Raw genomic sequence first — 18,457 nt, forward strand, 5'->3', positions numbered from 1 at the left:
TTTTTTTAAAGGTTGCCATTAAACAGGAAGCGGGAATGGCTTGCTGTTGTCTGTTAAGCATCACACAAACGTCCTCATTCATGGGGGTGGGGTTGTCGTGTCACATCTTATGACAGTCACATTGGAATATCTGGACGTGGATAAGATGTGCAGATTTGAGAAATGTCACTCAGCATGACTGATTCACCTCCTCCCGCCTTCTGACACCTCGCACTTCCTTACTTAGCATTTCAAAATTCCCTTTCTTTGCGACGCTCTAGGGAAAAGCAAGATGACGGTTCCCCCTTTATGAGGCCTATCAGTCCGGGAGACGGATATGTTTGCTTATTGGACAGTAAAAGGCCAGTCTTCAGGTGACAACTGGCCATGGTTATTCAGGCTTTTTATTCATGCATATTTAGAAGATGGTAATGAGCTTTTTTTTTGCATTGTTGCATGATAATAGTGAGTCCCTCAGTGGTGTCGGTGGCAGAATGTGACTGGTCGACCAGTCCGCTCTGTGTGTGTGTGTGTGTGTGTGTGTGTGTGTGTGTGTGTGTGTGTGTGTGTGTGTGTGTGTGTAAGTCTTTCCGCTCTCTCATCAAGCGAGACAGACTTGGACCATGACAGAAACTCACCCAGTGGAGACGCTGGCATAGCACATGTCAACCTGCCAGCCACTTTCCTGGTTGCCAAGGGATTGTTTACCTTTGCGGACTTTAGCAGTTTCCTGTTAAATGGCCTTTTGTATCATTAACGTCTTCATATTCCCGCCTTGAAAAAAAATACAAAGTAACAATTCGATATTATTTTCAGTGTACTGTAGTTCAAAGGTATCAGACTCGGGTTGGTTCGCGGGACGCATTAACGTCAACTCGATTTCATGTGGGCCGGGCTATTTTAGATATAATATTTAGACATTGTTTCAAAAATTGGATTCAAAGAATTAAATCAAAAACCCTACATTTTTATAGATCTAAAGGTGTTTATTTTAGCTTTTTTTCTTGGTAGGGGAAATCTATTTAATAATGTTCCATATTAAAGTGGAAAACAGAAAATATTTGTATATATTTTTAGATTTTACAGTTATTTTTGAAATAAATATTAAAAAAATGGACTAAAAAATGTCAATTATTGATTTAAAATGGGGTAAATCAGGAAATATAATATACAACTATACTCTTCATTTTAATTTGATCCTAAAACAGAAAGTCGGTACTCATGATTTACTTTCCCGGGCCACACAAAATGATGTGGCGGGCCATATTTGCCCCTCAGGCCGCCACTTTGACACCTGTGTTGTAGTTCAACTCCATCAAACCATGGAGAAGGTATTTATTTTCTGTACAGTTCTTACCAAAATTGACCATAGGTCGTTGTTTTCAGTCCGACAGCAACAATATACTGCATAATGGAAATGCTGTAATGAAGTAAAGGATCAGTAGAGCATGGACTTCTGAAGCGCCACATTGCTTCCTGGTTTATGAAGGGGAATAAACAGGTGCAGAGGAGGATACCGGTGATCAATTTTTATTGCGAAAGTTGGAAGTATATTTTCCCCCAGCCTCCACTTTGCTGCAGTCCATTCAAAATTGACACGCTGCAGTATGACAGTCTCAAATCCCACTCAATTTTTCCAACAATAAATGTTGATTATTTGTTAATACCAGAGAAAACTTGTAATGGTTGCAAATATCGGCATTTATCTTGAGTAGCTGTTATCAGATGACATCAGATTTCCTTTCTTCGGAATACCGTATGAGAAAGATGCTTCTGATTTTTCTTCCAGTCTATTAAAAAGTAAACAGCTGAGCTCCGCTTCATCCTAATTTTGCTTATTTGGCACCATGTATTTCTAATCAAGCTTCTTGCCACGGTACTTTTTTGACAGGCGACAATAGCAGAGGTTAGCGGGGCTATCCAAAACGGTGAAAGCCATTCTTCTCTGACTAACAATAGTCGCATGTTTCAGAATTGAATGCAGGCTTTTTATCCCTTCTGATTTAAAAATCATTGCTAGGCATATCCATTGGGACTTCCCCACCATGCCCCACACACCTTTAGTCTATATGTCACTCTGATTTGTATCTCAGCGCTAACATTAACAAGGTGGCCAACACCAAAAGCAGCATTACCTGACTTTATGAACAATACATCCTGCACCTGTACTTTTCATGACTACATTTTTTTCTGTCTGACATCCGAAACGAAACCCTAATCTAACAAACATTTGGCTGACCAGGCTAGACAGAAAGGGGAGCCCTTCTTTTTGAGTCCCCCCACAAGATGACGTCTAAATCAGCCGGCAACCAAAAAGACCTTCCATAAATTTTCCAAATGGGTTTGGGGAAGAGAGGGGTGAGTAAGGATATAAAACACACCTGCAAGACTTATGTAAGTCTTAATAAACTATAAATTGCTAACACCTCGCCTCTCGCTGAGGAGTGGGGAATAAATCTTAGCGAGGGGGACGAGGAGACAGGGAGAGTGAAAAGAGGAGATAAAGGTATGAAAGGTAGCAAAAGTGAGGATACTAAAGTCTTTACATTAAAGTACTGCTGGTGAGCGACAAGGTGGGCCCATATACACAACCAGGTCTAATATATTTTATGGGGTTTGATGTACTGCAAAGAAATGTACAAATGTTGGGCCATTTATCTTGGAGATTTTTAGATATTTCCTAATCAAAAGTCATTTAGAAAAATGTACAATAAAAGCAATAAGTCCGTTCTTTTGAGTGCCACTCACATGGTCAGTGTGCACATAGTATTAACTGAATGTGCATTTTTTTCAAATTGAGTGGTAGATATAAAGTGCAACGAACAAAAATTAATGAGAAAAGCTGATATAAGAAAAGTGTTGTCGATATTTACAAATTCTATCCGACGGGAGACTTAGGCCAGGGCTGCAGCAATTTCCAGGACCTGGAAATCCAGCCAACTAGGCACTAGAAATAGAACTCCCATGCACATGGAGTCACAACTCATGCAGACAGGAGAAAAGTACGAGCAACACCGGGCATATTTGTAGGAAATCAAGAGTTCCTGTGCTCTAGAGTCCTGGTGAGTTCCCAACACGCCCACACTTCTCCTCCCCACCGGGTTGTGGGTCCTTGAATTAAACATCAAAGCACACAGGAGCACCAGGGCCCAAGTGCCATAAATAACAGCGTGCCTAGGGAGTGGAAGGGAGGATGTTCAGATGGGAAGTGAGCAGGTCGCTTGAACACTCTCACATAGCGTCAAAGCAAATTCATTTGTTCACAAAATGGACAACGTTTTGTGCGATTATCGATTTTACCGTGCCATCTGTCTTCTCGGAATTGTGGGCAAGAGGTTCTGGCATGGATGCCCCCCCCCCCCCCCCCCAGCAAATGTAAGCATGTTCAAGTGGAGAAAAGGTGGTGGTGATTTGTTGTTGATCTGGTTAAAAAATATATATACCATATTTTCACGACTATAAGGCGCACTTAAAAGTCTTACATTTTCTCCAAAATATACAGGGCGACTTATAATCCAGTGCGCTTTATATATGGAAAATAATTGGTCATTCATGGACAGTGCACCTTATAATGTGGTGCGCCTTATAGTTATGAAAATACAGTATATTTTTTTGCAGTTGATGGAATGGATACTTTTTAAACCACGTTTGATTTAACAAAATGTAAGTGTTTTTTGGCAATGGAATTTCTTCATAGCACTGTATTCAGAAACCAATATAATAAAGTCCTCAATCTCACGTCAGTAGATTACAGCGGAACCACTCTCTGGGTGAAAATGTCTACCGGAGATGATGATAAACATCTCATTTGTCGCCGACACCTGTGCACACAAGTCAAGGCCCGCCCTCCATCATTGGTTACACGTCCTCCAAGTCGCAGTGTACCTCCATGTTCAGTAGCAGTCCTTCAAACATGAGGTCCACAGCTGCTGCTGTGTATTTTTGTCAGGCAGGCGCACACAAACACACGTGCGCTGGCATACGTGACTGTTTGTGGAGGGCACATGTTACTGGGTAAATCATCATAGTCATGGCAAACTGTTCCCCCCTATTTTATGAGGAAATGTAGCTTAGTTGTTATATTTGAAGTCTGCGCTTTGTATGCAGACTGTGCTTATTAGGACAGATTGAGGATGTTTGCGCCTGGTGTCTGCACTCCTCCCCATGCCCGTGCAGGACACACACAAAAACACACACAATTTAGAGTTCTGGAGATGGCTCTTTTGTACTTTTCATCAGAGGAATAAGGGAGTGTGTGTAAGTCTCAGGGGGTAAATACAGATGAACAGTAGCAGCAGGGGAGCAGAATCAAAAATTTGAAGGGTATAAGAAGGTTACTGTATTTCAGCATAGCATTTTTTTATAAACTCAACTGCAGATGGTGGGGTCTGTTTTTTTTCTTTTTTTTTTTTTTTCCTTTTGGGTGGGGGGGGGGTGATATATTTTCAGGGGCAAGGCCTGTATTTGCGCATGCTGGGGTCATAATTCTGCATTTAATGTTTGAGGGTTTGTTAGAAATAAGGTAGCATGTTTTGAAACATTACCATATTTTCACGACTAAAAGGAGGCGCGCTTAAAAGTCTTAAATTTTCTCCAAAATAGACAGGGTGCCTTATAATCCAGTGTGCTTTATATATGGAGAAAAAAATAATTAAATGTGTCATTCATTGAGGGTGCGCCTTACAATGCAGTGCGCCTTATAGTCGTGAAAATACGGTAGTTCAGTGCATTTAGTTGAACGCAGACCTCCCCTTGACCTTCTGTATTACCCCAACCAAATATTGGCTCTATCACATCTGGTAGTTTATGTTCGAGCCAAAGTGAAAAGCCAATGCTAACACCAACAAAGGATGTGTGAAAAGTAGACTAATCTTTTCTTTTTTTCCCTCCATAAAATGTGGACACATCAATAAGAACAAATGGCCATAAAAAAAAAACCCACACACAGAAAATGAGCGACTCATTGAAGAGAGTCAATGTTGAGATATAAAGCTACATGATTATTGATATTTTTTGAGGAGATAATCGGATTTCGGCACGGTCACCTTTATTTGTTTTATGTGAAGTTAAATGGCTGTGCCGATTGGCCTTCCTTCTTACATTTGTCTCATCGAAATTGAAACTGCTCCATCTTCACTATGAATGGAGTAAATGTAGGAGGGGAGAAAATAATGATAATGACACCCCTTTTTTCTCCTTTTGGTTCAGCCCCAATTACCCATTAATGTCCAATAGAAGCAGAAAAAATGGACAACCATGTTGTGCGTATCCAAAGATATTTCCTATTTTAAACCCCCCTCTATTCTTTGACGGAAAATGATCATGTTTTATCCCAAACACCTGCGCTACACTTTGACCCTCTGCCCAAATGAATGCAATTAATGACGATTACCCACTCAGGTGTCACAATGGCGACATGTACTGATGGCGACCTAGCTGGAGGCCGTGCATGCTTGTCTTACGTCAATACGTAATGATAACAGCTGGAAAGCAGAGTGCGGGGGCACCATTGTGTACCAGAGTAATCTATTTGTGTTTACCTCACTAACCAGTCCGCACAAATCAGAATGGATCGACTTGGCCCGTTTCCTCCGGGACGGAGGCTGCCGAGGTGCTTTGAACCATTAATGTGAATTTGCTCGAGAAATTGTTTCAGCATCAAGGCTTAGATGTTATTTGCGCACAGGTGAGAACACAACAAGGTTACTGAGGATACAACGTCCATCCAAAAGCACATTTCGAGTGCTATTTTGTTTCGTTTTCAAGTCATAATCGTTTATTTTGTATGCCCAAATCAAATGATTTTTTAATTTTCTATTTGTTCAGTGAAGTGCATTTAGGGTAAACATGGTCATTAATTTAATCAATGAAATTGACTATTAATCGTCAAATACTATTTCGTTTTTAGTAAGTCTAACCCTTTGGTCGCCGGTCTTTTGGTCACTGGTCTTTTGGTCACTGGTCTTTTGGTCACTGGTCTTTTGGTCACTGGTCTTTTGGTCCTTTTTGGTCGCCGGTCTTTTGGTTGCCGGTCAAATGGTGACAGAGAGTTTACAGTTGAAACCAGCTCTCAAAATTATATTCATGAGAAATAGTTTAATATCTAAAAGAGAGAGAGAGAGAGAGAGAGAGAGAGAGAGAGAGAGAGTTTAATATCTAAGTACTGTTTAATATCTAAGTACATTTGACCGGTGACCAAAAGACCGGCGACCAAACGTCCGGTCACGAACCATTTTAATTGGTTGAAATAAGACAATTAAGCCTACACTATTTCAAAATTCAATAAAGAATACATATCACACATGACCAAGCCTGTTTCTGTTTGTCACTAAATCATTCTCCAAAAATGACAGTATTAAAGATTAACAAGCTGAAATCTTGCAATTACAATTAATCACATCATACTATGTGAGAAGGTTATAATAATTTAAAATAAACAGCCATCATCCTGTACCAGTCCAATCAAATTCTCTGGCTCGCAGATGGAATTGCAAATTGTCTTTGACTTTGTGTGTTTTCACTTAATCGTAACCTTCCCGGACGGCCATATTTCTCAACGCCGAATGACATTTTTCAGGTGCAGCATTCAACTCTAACCCTCTGCCTCCCTGTGAGGCCATTCCTTTCCCAGGGTTCCTGCATTAGCATAAAGGCATTAAAATGTGAATAGGAATTAATTTGGACTTTCCCCTCCATAGGAATTAATGGAAGTTTGTTCTGCCCGTACCCCTTAGACGCCTGGCGCTCCTCCACAGTCCATAAATATTAATATTAATACACCGTCGCATTTAAAGGCAGCGCTTGGCTGCCTCCGTATACAGAATATTATTAGAGATCACGATACGTTTCTCACGAGATGTACAGCTGAGTGAATGCATTACCGTGCCGTTGTGATCTGTAAAATCCAATCTTCATACGGCACAAAAAGTTATTTTCAGAGAGACGGAAGATTAGCAGTGCCGAATGGCTGCTGTCTAAAGCCATTAGGCAGCTGGGGATTTTTTTCCTCTTCTGCTCCTTCATAGAGGAGAGCCCCCATCTTGAGCTCTATCACAGTCACACCGCTGTAGCGCTATTATCATGCCCGAGTAGATCATCTAAGCAGATAATGATTATCTCACAGCGTCGCTCCAGTCCACCCGGCCGCAGAATACCCACTGCGAAAAAAGTTTTCGACGCTCGTCCAAATCGCTGTCATCACTTTCTTCTGTCTGCTTTTTGAGGCCTTTGTTGCTTCGCTGTGTGCCCCCCGTTTGTGTTTTTTATCGTACACCATCATTGACACTGTGGTGCTTTGAAAGCAAGGCCTTGGAAATCTGGTTAAACTTCAGTTCAACTCGTATTCACTAACAAGGATGACCGTATGCAGGTTTTTTTTACGATATGATGATAGGAGTACACAAAGGCCAACGGAGATTTGAAGACGACACAAAGCTTATATTGTAGGAAAATATTTCTCTTTTTCACCGAATGTTCATCTTCTTCTACATATCAACCCTGACAGGTACACAGTATATCTAACCTGCTCTGAGATGTACAATCAGCCAACATAAGCCTCATGGTGCTCGAGATAAAGATGCACTAACACATGCCGTAAAATACCACAACTTTCATATTATAGAGCACAACTGACGATAAACTGCACGAACCACATTTGTCAAACCCCCTGAAAACTCTGCTGAGTCTTAATATGAGGTATTTAGGTGGTAAGATGTTAGACGACAATAATAGACTGATCTAAAATATAATTCATTTGTTCATTCGTTTTCCAAACCACTTACAAGTGTCTTTGAGGGACGAAAACCGACTACAGGCACCAGGTGGGGGACACCCTGAATCGGTGGCCAGCCAATCACAGGGCACAAGGAAACAGGCAACCATTCACACTCATACCATGGAGCAATTTAGAGTGGTCAACCAGCCTACCTTGCATGTTATTGGAATGTGGGAGTAAAGGGGAGTACCCGGAAAACACTACCCAATCCAGGGGAGAATATACAAACTCCACACATTGAGGACCCACCTGTGAATGAACCTCCGACGAACTGCAAAAGTCGACATGGTAACCACTCTGCCATCGGGCTGCCAATAAAATAAAATAATAAACGAATTAACATCAACACGCTGAGTGTTCCCTGCAGATGGAGCAACAGACTACAAGTCTCACTTGTGAACTCTACGGTAGTCTGAAATCCTAAACTAAAGTAAATATCATATTTGGAATGTGAAGTGAAGGATGCCTTTGCATTCTAGTATGTTTTCACGTTTTTCAATATTGAAACTAAACACATGCGCAATAGAGGTTTGAATTAATTTTCCTAAAAAAGGCCACTATTGGTACGGCATGAGGTGCTTACCCTCTCATCAAGACTCCACCCCAGCCCTCCTTCCCACAATTCCCATAAACGCTCATAATTGCCACATTTAACTTGAGTTTATTATTTTCCTGCAGGTGCAGGTGTGCCGATGATATGGGGGCCCAGGTGCATTTACATACAAATTGAAGGTTTTCGCCCCCTTCTTCTATTAATCAGGTAGGCAGCAGGAATCAAAACGGCAACACTCCATCAGGCCCTTTAAATACATTTGGTGACATTTTTACCTGGCATTAGCATGATAGGGCAAGCATAGTATAATGTAGCAATGATTGCTTTTCCATTGAAAGCACAAACGGTTTCATTTTTCCTGTCATTTCAAATAAGTGTTAAAGAGGGTTTTGGAGGGCTATTGTGCAAGCGCCGTATGCTGGGGGACTCGGGACCACTGATGGCCATATTAAATAACCATTAGCGCCTGAGCTTAGATCATTGTGACATCCGCCTCCTCTGAATTCACTTCGCAATGAGCAGGGCCGAGCTGTGCCAGCTTCCATAGAAACGCTCCGGCCTCAGCTCCATTTTTTCCTCCAACTAAACGCATTACAACGGTAATTTTGTGACTGTTAAGATAACTAGCGTTAACAAGCACTTAATTAAAATGTACAATAAATAGCCGTCTGCAGCCTTATCTCTCCTCCAGAGCTGCGCTGGTAGGAGGCTCCAATGCTCAGGCCGGCTGTTCCCCAGCTCGTTTGCAGATTAATTGCTTTTCTGTCTGGCAGAAGCTCGCCTGCGCCGCAGCCAGATCGTAAATAGCCAGATAGGGAGTTGATCAATCAGGACTTGCTCTCTCCATCTCTCTCTCTCTTGCTTGCTTGCTCTGTGTCTGTGTATATTTCCCACGAGCGGTAAATATGCATCCACATGCTTCCGTAATAGGCCCAAAGCTCAGCTTGGAAAGATAAAGACAGGTTGAGGATACAGGTTCGAATCCTTCAACTGGACTACATCCCACTGACTAAATGTCCTTGAAAATTATCTATCGATCAATTCATTGTGCACACTCTGGAGTATAATATCTATAGAATTGATTCATTGATGTTGATGTGAGAATAGTAAGGAGACTAACTTCATCAAAGTGAAGATGAAGGGCCGATGAAGCCAAATTGAGTCTTCAAATTGTAATAATTGTGGCATTGAATCATTGGTATTGATGGGGGCGTAGAAAGAGATGTGAGGAGTTGAAACTAGGAGTATTGGCAATTGGTTTATAATGCACATTTGTATGCTATGTGGGCATTAGAAAATGCTGGAAATTCTACCTATTGCCTTTGTTTGACAGTGTATCATTTTAATACCCATTGACGTTACAAAATATGGTCAATAGGCCATAACGAGTTAAAACAGTCGTAGCAGTAAGTGAGAAAACACATAATTCATTAAAAAAATATTCTTACTGTTTTTGCGTAAGTTATTCCGTTCTATTCTATTCTTTTGCATGTTACTAATTTATTTTTAGTCTAATTCTTGATAGATCATTCCTTTGTTCCCAATCACAAATGACATTTTTGTCCTTACATTAAAATGAACCCTGTTAGGGGGGCAAAGGTAAAGGTCGAGAAAGCTAAGAGGAAAAACGAAGAAGGAAGTGTAGTCTCACATTGAATTACGAGCACACAGATCACTAGTTACCCTGACTACGTAAACAGGATGTGACACAGAGGACGCACGAGGCTTTTCCAGCACTGGGGGTCTTCCCACTCAGGGGCTTCTGTAGGAGAGATTTATCATCTGGAGGTTAAGGATGCGACACCAGTAGAGAAGGAGATGGGTGAGGGAGGGCAACGAGCTGCAAAAAGTTTGTTTTCTTGACTTTCGTTTGGAACAACACGGCATTTGCAGCTTACTATACCTTAGGGCCGACCTCTATAAAGCAACAAGGGAGCGAGCTGCAGCCACATGTCTGACGGGTAATGTGATCCCAGAGGGTTTGACCGCTGTTAACTTTTATTACTGTAAATACTCACACTGCCTCTAGCTGCTTTTATGTGCGCCTTGTGTTTGATTAACCCCAGCGATACACTCTAAGCCCATTTGTAAGCACCCGCCACACACGTGAAAGGGATGGCGGGGGCATGAAATGTGTCACTGTAAAACATGCGCAGACAGACATAAATATGGTGTCACGTTAGGTTACCTAAACATAAATCATCAATCAACAGTGTTTTGTTTGTTCAATTAGCACGTTGTTAGAGGTGTAGGTGTTGTTGAACAACTGGGGTTGTTTTGGGGTGTTTGGGTGAGTTTGAAATGATTCTTTAAGCAAGAAATGCATGTGGGCAAGACAGTAGACGGGTGGTTTGCACTTTGGACTTAAGGTTCTGAGGTTTGCGGTTCTAATCGTAGAGTTTACATTTTCTCTAGGGCTCACTTGGGTTTTCTTTGGAGTTTATTTGTTTAAATTTCCCTGAAATTGAGTGGTGGCCATTCTCCACCTTTCACTTTAAGTCAGATGGGATAGGCTGAAGATTATTTGCAACCCAAATGAGGATAAATGCAACATGAAACTGGTTGTTGGGTGGACGAACGTTGATTAATAGATTGCTAAATTTTATACCAGTGGTATAAAATTAAACACAGAAAATGCGTACTTTCTATAATCCAAAAATATTCCAGAATTTGGGACACATTAATTTCTTGCTTATTTATGCTTATTTCATGCTTATGTCGGCTGTATTTGTATTACAGTAATTTCTTACACAACACGTGTAACTATATTTTCCGACAAAACAATTTCTTGGAAAACAAAAATCAACTAAAAAGATGAAAAAGCATATCTTCCACTACATATCAAATGGGATTAAAACAGTGTTTTGTGCTATTTAAGGTTCATTTTAAAAAGAAAAGGAAAGCAAGTACAGGTTGAGGCTCACTTAAATCAAATCTATCAAATTCAGAACTCACAGAGAAGCACATTTCAATTATTATTTCTTTATATTCCATGAGAACCGGTGAAAATATCTAACAATAGCTACAATGACGTGTTTGCAGGTTTCCTCTGTTCTTCCTCCATCAAGACTGATTGTCTGAAATTGAGAAAGATTGTGTTGCTATGACCTCAGTTTGGACAATGCAACAAATCAGTAAAGGCCTACGGAGGATTTCATGGCGCTCTGTTCATAACTCACTGTACAAGGAGGCTGTCAGTATGCATGAGAGTGGGTTATGTTAACAACTGAATTAGCAGCCAGGCACATGTACTGTATCTCAGTTGTGCCCTGTTAAGGGATCGTACAGACACTCACGGTGGTCCAGAGGCCTGTGGGGGCTGCCTGGAAGGCAGATTAGGGGAGCGCTCGTTCAACAGCCACGCAAGCACTTATCAGGTCCACTTAGGCCGCAGTGATTTATTATGTGAGAACATGATAAATGTAGTTGTGAGCAACCCTGGGGGGATGGGGGGGTTACGAAAGGAGGGGGTGGACAGTATGAATCTGTCAGTTTGGACCTGCTGGATGGAAGCATTCCAACAGAAGGACAGGAGTTGTGATCGTGGCGGGCGAAGCATCCTGCGTCCTCTCGCTTTCCGGTCATAAATCAGACTGGAAGGAGCTCTCGCTGCCCTCTGGCCTGTGCTACCGGCTCTCTTAACCTCACTCTCGGATGATGACTCCGACTTCAGTTTCGGGCCACAGTCTCGTGTACACAGATCTTTGCAGAGCAGACAAGCTAACCAACATAGTGTGTTTTGGCCTTTCGTCTTCATTCATTCATTTTCAGAACTGTGTATCCTCAAAAGGGTCGAGCCAATCGCTAACTACGGGGGAGCAGGAAGGTTCACCGTGAATCGGTGGCCAGCCAATCGCAGGGCAAGGAGATGGACAACCATCTACGCTGACACACTCATACCAATGAGCAATTTAGAGTGTTCAACCAGCCTACCCTGCATGTTTTTGGAATGCTGGAGGTAATCGTAGTATCCGAAGAAAACCCACACAAGTGAGGACTGACCAGGAATCTAACCCTCCACCATAGAAATCGGAGCCCGGTGCGCTAACCACTCGGCAGCCATCTTTCGTTGAAGCAAATAATCAGTAATTTCATTAATTTTACCTGTTGTCATGCAGGGGAAAATTGAACTCACGTGTGTTTCCTGACCTCATTATAATGAGTTCCTATAAACAACTTTTAGTTACTGTACACACAGCCTTGATTGGACCATCCTCTCTCTGCTTGCTCATTGTGCTCGGCTGTTGTGACAGCCAGAACAGAAACAATCAATAAGAAAAGCAACAGTGGCCTAAGTGGGTCAACAGAGGAAGATAATTCACGGCGTGGCCACAGGAGAGTTGATGTAAAACAAAAGGCTATTGTAATAGATTTCACTCCACACTTTCTTGGCATTGTTTGCACCTCCGAAAGGAAATGATGAACGGGTTAGGTACATTTTCGGAGCGAGTCACCTGTGCTGACTGCGCCTGATTCGGGCAGTTGGGGGTTGTGCATAAATTGTGTTGGCTTCCAGTGACAGTAATTCAAAACGACGCTGCCTTTCTGCCATAAATAATTTGCTGCTTATTGATTTCCAATAGTCCAGGAGAAATATACGGCATTCACCTCAAGGGGCTGAGATGTAGCTGGCGGCTCACTTTTGTGGTCGCAGTTGTGACAGCCAGAAGTCATTTGTTGTGATCACAAGACCCTAATTCATTGGGATTTATTGTTTGGTTAAGATACCAGTGTAGGTATGGATAGTTTTAAACACAAAATAAACATTCATAGTATAGTTTGTAGAAACAACATGGACTGATTTCTGTAGTGGGTTAGCATTACTGTTTTTTAAAGATGGACAATTCTCTAATGTAGAGGATTAAATCTTTATTGTGGGGTTTATTAATGTGTTTATCTGTGCTGATGAAGAACTCAGGTCTCTATAAATTGTACCCTGTTTTCACGACTATAAGGCACAATGCATTTAAAGGCGCACTGTCAACGAATGACACATTTTAATTTTCTTTCCATATATAAAGCACACTGGATTATAAGGTGTCCTTCTATTTTGGAGAAAATTTAAGACTTTTAAGTGTGCCTTATAGTCGTGAAAATACAGTAATCAGTGTGTTTTGGAAAACATTCTAAGAGGTGATCTGTTCTATTAGGCTTAATTCTCACGGGAAAATATCAAACAATATCCATTGCATTTTTGTTGTGGAAAAAGAGGATGTCTAAATTTGTGGCACACGCTGTAACCACTACTCCACATTTGTTAATTTAACTTTAAAAAAAAAAAACTAAAAGGTCACTCCCCCAATCTGCCACTGTTGCTGGTTCGTCTTTTTTGTCACCTTGTGAGTGATCAGGTTGTTGATTGGGCTGCTTGCTGGCCCACAGAGAGAGAAGGCAGCCATTGATGAGCTTTAATTGTTCTGTCTCTTGTCCACTCCCATTAGTTGCTCATTTAACACTATCTAATAGTGTGACTCTTGCACTTTTACAGGTTTGTGCGCCTGTGTGTGTCTGAGTGAGAGATAGCAGGCTGTGTGTGGACTGTGGTTTTGAATCCAAAAGTTTTATCTTGGTTCACACTGAGGTGGTGATTTCCTTTTAATCAATAGGAAGGAATCCTAGCAGAGCAAATGAACTATTTTCACCGTTTCTATCCTACACTGAGTTCTAAAAGCCAAAAAGTCTCTTCTCTCTTGGAACAGACATTTTTCTTGCTGCCCTAAATAAATATAATTATGTATTTTCTAATAGAGTTGTTAAACACAGTAGGATAATAAGGCTGTAAACGTAAACCTGATATGGCCACTGTTATGATTACCCTGAGCTACATATGTCACATTCATTCAAAAATAACTTAACACATCTCCATAAAAGGTGTGAAAGTGGCATTCAATTTTCTTTTCACTCCATTTAGCTGTGAAATAAATGGTTTGTAGGCAGTAAATAAATAGTTCTTATAGGCAGTTCTACTCACTCAGCAAATTCCTGTTATTTTCGGTTGACAACAACTGTCTGCTATCTAAATGAATGGGTGAAAGCCATAATTGAGCTTTCAATGGTCACAGGGACATAAAAGTTGTGTACTGTGTAAAATTACCAGTCAAATGTCATGTTATGTTGTTTGTGACTTTTGCCTCAATCTTTTTTTCCAGTCATTTATACCCCTGATTGGAAGTTTTGGTCTCTTCCAACTTGTGGAGAGAAGTTCATCGGGTTTTAGGCTTCGACCCATTAGGGGAATTTTATCTGGTACTCCTGATTTCTCCACATTTACTAACTTTTTTGAAATTCTGCCACTAACCAGCTTGGGAGCGATGTTGGAAAAACAACAACATAGAACGACTATTAGAAACGTAGTAAATAGCATTTTTAAAAGTTGCAAATAGGTTCATAGAGTTAAAACGTAGTAGAATTATGTCAGCACACCTAGCCACCCAAAATGATCACAAAAGTCTGCATGATGTCTCCTGTCGCATTTCACCCTTTGACTGACATCTGTTAAGACACGGCTGTGAGAAATGTCGTCGACGCGGAGGCGTGTGGTGACGCTCACTACATGGGTGTCACTCCTGAAACCGCCTGAGAGCCATTAATTTTAGCCTCTGGAGTGGTAACAAGATCCCCCACACACACCCTCCTCCTCCTCCCCACGCTGCACAGCAAGGCTCCTAAATATACATTTATTTTCAGAAGGAGCCCCCCACCTCCACGTCAGGAAGTGATGGATGTTGACTAATCGGATGGCGTGCGAGCGTATGTCCACTGTCAGGACTCTTTACATTGGCTGAGTAGTGGGTGTAAATCTCCTCAAGGGTGATTTGTTGGTGGTGGGGGTCTTGTTTTTGGTAAGGATCTTGGAGATATGATACCCTGCGCTGTTGCTGCCTGAGTGGGTCTATCTTAAGACGCTGCACGGAGGCCTGGCATTCAAGTAATTCTCCGAGGCTTTGAGGGCAGGCAGCAGGAGGGCTGCCTGTGGCCTACACTTACTCCAAGAAATACTTGTCTATTCTTGCCTTTGGATGGTGTACAAACACTCATACTATATCTCAACAAGATCACCCAGAGAGCTCACATGGGCTTAAACATTTGTCACCTATAAAATCGTATATAGTTAACCTGAATTTTCGGATTTTTTTTTTTTTCCTGACAGAAATTCAATAATCTAAATCTGAGAAGAATCCATATTATTTTAGCACAATAAAATGTCTTCTTAAAGCACAGTATTCAAATGTCACGCTCCCAATATAAAGACTGTAGATAGGTATATTTTCATTAATAGAACTGACCTAACGATCTAATTTCATAAAAACTACCTGAACCAAAGAGTTGATGGAACTTGAAAATAAGCTTTACAACTTCGTACAAGTACACTTGGACAAATTTGTAAACAACTGGCATTTAAGTAAGAGTTTGTTTTTAGTTTTATTACCTGGAAAAGGACATTATACTTGTGTATGCTAAAATAAGACAATGTAGTGTTGTCTTTGCAAGCCTTGCCACCTGCCCTCGAGCATAAGAAATGGAAATGAGACACTTACATCATCCAGATTTGTCCCCCAAATGCAGACCCACAAGCTGCTACACGGGTGCTGAATCCTGGGAGGGTAGTGTTGCGAAGGGAGGAGGGCTGTTGTGGCCCGACGGGCGTACATGCTGGCAGCTCCCGGGGCACGGCAGATGGTTGAGGGGCAGAAAGGAGCTTCACAACTTGGCTGTCTTTGACCTGCAAAGACCACACACTGAGCTCTTCTTTATCTTGTCCCTCTACTCTTTCTCCCGCATGGGAAGAGCGCACCGTCACAGTGCTTAAATGCATTAATTCAATCAATGGCATTTTGCAAAAGTAGCTATATAAACATACTTTTGAGTTGAAGTTCGCAAATCAAGAGTGACATGCTCAGAATTAAGTCTATGCAGTCAATGGAGATGTTTAGATACACCACGCACAGGATAATGTGTAGCATCACATTGGCAAAATTTCAACTTACTACAAAAATAATAAAAAGACCAATATGCAATATTGTCACCCTTTGTCATGGTCGTTGACCATTAGCTATTAGAGGAAAATTCAGAATAAGAAAAGACAGCTGACCATCCACCAAGCTTTTTGTCTGTACTTGGCACTTATGTGGTGTACAAAAGTGGTCTCCGGGCTCCGTTCCCTTCTACCTTAACTCAACTGGAGTTGCTGTATTATTAAGACACAATAGGTAGAGGCATCTACCCAGGGCAGTTGCGCTCAGTATAAATTATACAAGGTAAGTATGGTTCCTCGGATGTGAGAAGTTGGATCCCTGAAACAGCAACATGTTGTGACTACTAAGCAACCTAAAAACTAAAAAGTCTACTAAGAAAGAAACTAAGCAACTTGATGTGAATCCCAGCCCTAAACCTAATACCCTATATGCGCTCCATGCTGAACCCAAACACTAAATAGTTTTTCCACTACACCAATCAAACCAAGGCCTTTCAGTGGGGTCAAATCCAGCCCAATGGTAATAGATTACCTGTCAGGCAAGTTCTAGTATTTTTTTTAAATACAGAGTATTATTTCAAAATTGAAGCTGTTATTTTGTCACAATTACCACATTGTCGGGCGTTAGCCAAAATCCTAACCTATTATCTCCCATCTTCTCCCACAACATCCATCTTCCCTCTCTTTTTGGCTTACTCGTTTTCCAGGAGCGACGCATATCTCGGAGTAAGGCAGGAAAAAAAATAAAAAAGAAAACACAGACGAGGCTCCCCAGAGCCAGAGGGACAGCTTATCCTTATCTGGCTTCAACCTGCTTATTAGATCCTCCAGGACATGCCAGGCTCTCCACTTAAACACCACCTACCCTCTCTTCCATCTCTGTCGCCGTTTGATTCTTCTTCTCCACTTGCTCTAGAGGTTTTAATTCTGCGACTAAAGGCAGACCTGGAGGAAAGCTTTACTCACACTGATAGGGGGTGAAAATGGGCTTTTGGCTTTGTCACGTTTGTTTTATATCCTCTAAGTCTAAAGTGAGCTACGCCATCACAAGGATTGTGCTGTATCAGCCACTAGATGGGTAAGGTCAGGGCAACATATGGACATCAAGATTCTTAAAACTTCCAAACTGTATCGATCCAACAAAACAAAAAAACTCCGATATCTACACAAAAGCTTTCTGATCACACCTGCTGTTTTAAAATTCAGCGATCAGCGGTGTTGTTGTCTTTCTTTTTTAATTAGATGGAGACATGAAAAAGACTAATTGATATCTGAAAGTCTCGAACAACAACGCCAACAGAGCTTTATCATCAAGGGCCTGTTAGTTCAAGCTGACCTTTATTGTTCAAGAAAAAAAAACATCAGCAAAGAGCTTCGACATCAAAGAATTCCTCTGCATGTAAATAATGTTGCCTGTTTTGTTCACGCACCAACCTCTGTACACTTAATTAGCACGACTATATGTATGTATATATATACATATACATACATATATGTGTATATATATATATATATATATATATATATATATATATATATATATATATATATATATATATATATATATATATATATATATATATATATATATATATATATATATATATATATATATATATATATATATATATATATATATATACACACATACATATATATATATATATATATACACATATACATATATATATATAAAGACACACACAAACACACACAAGTCAGCCCTAGGCTGGACCAGTATGCCTTGGATCGACCCCATGGTGAGCTCAGTAGCAGTTGTGGACCTGTACTGAGGTGTGGACACTGTCACTATCAAATTTAATTACATAGGACTCGACACCCTGTCATTACCTCGTCTCGGTCCACCCACTCATCATAGTAGCACCAAATCGACACACCCCTGAATGCGAGGGAACAACTCGTTTCCTGGGGACCGGTTTTGATAGTGGATGTAGACGTGTGTGTTTGTGTCTCACCCCTCCCTGTAACCCTCTTCCCACACACTTGCTGTCTCTTCTTTTGCCTGGGATGTGGAGATTTGTATGCTGTGTTAGTCACACCCTGTGTTATCAGCATCTCAGTGACGAGCATAAGCATAGCCTGGAGGGGGGAGGTGGGTGGCGAGTGTCGCAGATGGTACAGTGTCACAGACCCCAAGAGGGGCCACCAGCTCGTC

At 41.2% G+C, this 18,457-nt stretch overlaps 1 long non-coding RNA gene across 2 annotated transcripts in view; it reads right to left on the reverse strand.

Annotated features, from left to right (window-relative positions):
* LOC144194843 (uncharacterized) overlaps positions 1 to 18,457 on the reverse strand; it is a 129,471-nt gene that overhangs the window by 9,362 nt on the left and 101,652 nt on the right. The window contains exons 4-5 of one of the 2 annotated variants that reach the window (XR_013326002.1): positions 15,845 to 16,029; positions 11,107 to 11,383 (exon numbers count right to left, since the gene is read on the reverse strand). This is a non-coding gene — a long non-coding RNA (uncharacterized LOC144194843). Of the gene's footprint in view, positions 1 to 11,106; positions 11,384 to 15,844; positions 16,030 to 18,457 lie in introns of those variants that run through there. The other variant, XR_013326001.1, reaches the window with a different exon arrangement.

The sequence above is a fragment of the Stigmatopora nigra genome, chromosome 3, assembly GCF_051989575.1.
Source record: "Stigmatopora nigra isolate UIUO_SnigA chromosome 3, RoL_Snig_1.1, whole genome shotgun sequence".
NCBI classification, from domain to species: domain Eukaryota; kingdom Metazoa; phylum Chordata; class Actinopteri; order Syngnathiformes; family Syngnathidae; genus Stigmatopora; species Stigmatopora nigra.